Below are 2,455 nucleotides of genomic sequence, written 5' to 3'. Positions count from 1 at the left end.
TGGTGTGGGGGGGGGGGGGGGGGAGTATTATTTAAGTAGGTGTTTGGACATACGATTTTATCTCGTGAATTGAAATCATGAGATGAAGTCAATGTTTGGACATGCAACTTTAGCTCATGAGGTGAAATTCCAAATTTTCCAAAATTTGATTTGAAAATTTCATATTATGATTTCACATTTTTCATATATAAAAATTGACCCATAACTTTATATTTTATAAGAAAAAAGTCATTTATATCTATCAATCACTTAATTATTTCATGTATAAACAAAATTTATAATTGATATTATTATTCTTACCAACCTTTGAACCATCTATATCAGATATAACCATTACTCTTACCAACCAATTTTTTTATTTATGAAATATAAACATGATGATATAGTTATTAATGATATTGAAAACAAACGACTCAAAGTAACAATGTTGAAAAACTGAGATGGAATATTGAACTTCAAGGATTTGTTGGAGGCATAATACATACATATATTCTTTAACTTGATATTCATGCCCTCTAACTTTGGATGTGCATAAATAAGCATTTAACTTGTATAAAATTAAACAATGCATAGAAGAAAAATCACAAAAAAAAAAAGGCTTTCTAGCTAATATACTAGTAACAATTAGTTGAGTGGACTGTTTGAGAAATCAACTTTCTATCCCTAGGAAAAAAGTCATTCATGAAGAAGATGACTTACAATGAAACCAACTTGTGATTCTGTCTTCTCTTATACCTCTTTAGTATCTTCAATTTTGTGATCCAATCATAAAAAGGAGCAAAAGAGATGATAATTAATATTGAAAGCAGGTTTCATCAAGAGAAAAAACAAATATTATGAGGTAAAAAAAGAGAAATAATTCTCAGATCTGGATTATGTTCCAACAAAGAAATTGGAGGAAGTTTATTGAAATGAAATGGATGAGGGTTTAAAGGAAGAAGGAAGAGATGAATTGTAGTACTAGCAAGTTGTTTTAGGTGGTATCTGGAACGTAGGTTAATAATACAGCTACTCTTTCCGTCTCATTTTATGTTGCACTGTTTGACTTAATACGGTATTTTAAAAAAAGGGAAAAATGCATAAGTACTCCCCAGTCTATGCCCAAAATCCCTGAGACACACCTAACCTTTACTAAGGTCCTATTACCCCCCGAACTTATTTATATATAATTTTCTAACCCTTTTCGGTCTACGTGGCACTATCCTTGAAAAAATTGTCAACACGCGCTGGGCCCACAAGATAGTGCCACGTAGGCCAAAAGGGTAGAAAATTATATATAAAATAGGTTCGGGGGGGTAATAGGACCTTAGCAAAGGTTAGGTATGTCTCAGGGATTTTGGGCATAGGCTGGGGGGTACTTATGCATTTTCCCTAAAAAAAGACTTTTGAATTTTGTGGTTATAAATTATTTCATTAAGGGTAAAATATGAATTTGAAGTGAAATTATTTCTAATTATAGTAAGTTGACATTCTTTTTGGGATGGACTAAAAAAGAAAATGTGTCACATAAAATGGAACAGAGGAGGTATATTATTTGTTTTTTTCTAGGAAAATACACTAAAATCCCCCTAAATTATATATAGTTCAACAACCGTCTAAACAATGAACTTCTTGTTCAACCTTACTATGCATGTAATGTATAGAACTCAATCCATTTTGTTGATCTTTCCCCATGAAAGATTTGAATGGTAGAACAAGTACGATAAAACATAAAAATTTACAAATTTGGGGTTCGTTTAGCTAGAGAGGCAATATGAAATTATGGTAGGGAGTCATATTTATATAAAGTAGAAGTTTTGATTGGACATGCAATTTTAATTTCTTAAATTGTATTTTTTGCATAAACATGAAAAACCAACAAGCTGTGAAAATCTTCAAATTTACTCAAAAATATGCATTCTTACCATAGGAGCAAACTATCATTCATAAATAAGATATCGGAATATCCTAAAGCACCACATTAATGAATCATATATCTTCATGGTCCTTTTATAAATAAATGTTTGTGATTAAAAATTTTCAAATACATATAATTTTATAAAAATCCACCGTCTCCAATAGCAGTAACTAGCTATTCATGCAATCATTTTGCATGGTACAAACAATCTATTCACGACAAGCATGAGTTTTATTCATCTTATTAAGTAATTTGTGTTAATTTCTTTAAGAGGTTCTTCCTTATAGACTTTACACTACTTTTCTTATTAATAGTTATCTGTTTTCATTGATTTAGGGTGTGTTTGGTATGAAGGAAAATGTTTTCCTAGAAAATGTTTTCCAGGAAAACAAGTTGATTTTTGACTTATTTTCTCATGTTTGGTTGGTGAGTAGAAAATATTTTCCGGAAAAGATTTTTAGTATTTGATTTATGAATGAAAAATATTTTTGAGAAATATCTTTTATTTTTACTAGAATAGAAAATAATTTTTGAAATTGAAAATATTTTTTAAAAACA

General features: G+C 29.7%; 1 non-coding gene and 1 pseudogene across 1 annotated transcript; one reads left to right on the top strand and one right to left on the bottom strand.

The window, feature by feature from the left end:
• The window catches only part of LOC102585704 (putative late blight resistance protein homolog R1B-16), a 7,828-nt pseudogene extending 6,748 nt beyond the window's left edge, over positions 1–1,080 (bottom strand).
• On the top strand, positions 44–101 carry MIR7980A (microRNA MIR7980a). Its single transcript, NR_127148.1, has one exon. It is a non-coding gene; the product is annotated as a microRNA MIR7980a (primary transcript).
• Positions 1,081–2,455: the final 1,375 nt, after the last annotated feature.

This window comes from Solanum tuberosum, unplaced genomic scaffold, assembly GCF_000226075.1.
Source record: "Solanum tuberosum cultivar DM 1-3 516 R44 unplaced genomic scaffold, SolTub_3.0 scf00651, whole genome shotgun sequence".
Taxonomy (NCBI): domain Eukaryota; kingdom Viridiplantae; phylum Streptophyta; class Magnoliopsida; order Solanales; family Solanaceae; genus Solanum; species Solanum tuberosum.
The sequence above is the reverse complement of the archived record's forward strand: the minus strand, read 5'-3'. Positions and strand labels throughout refer to the sequence as shown.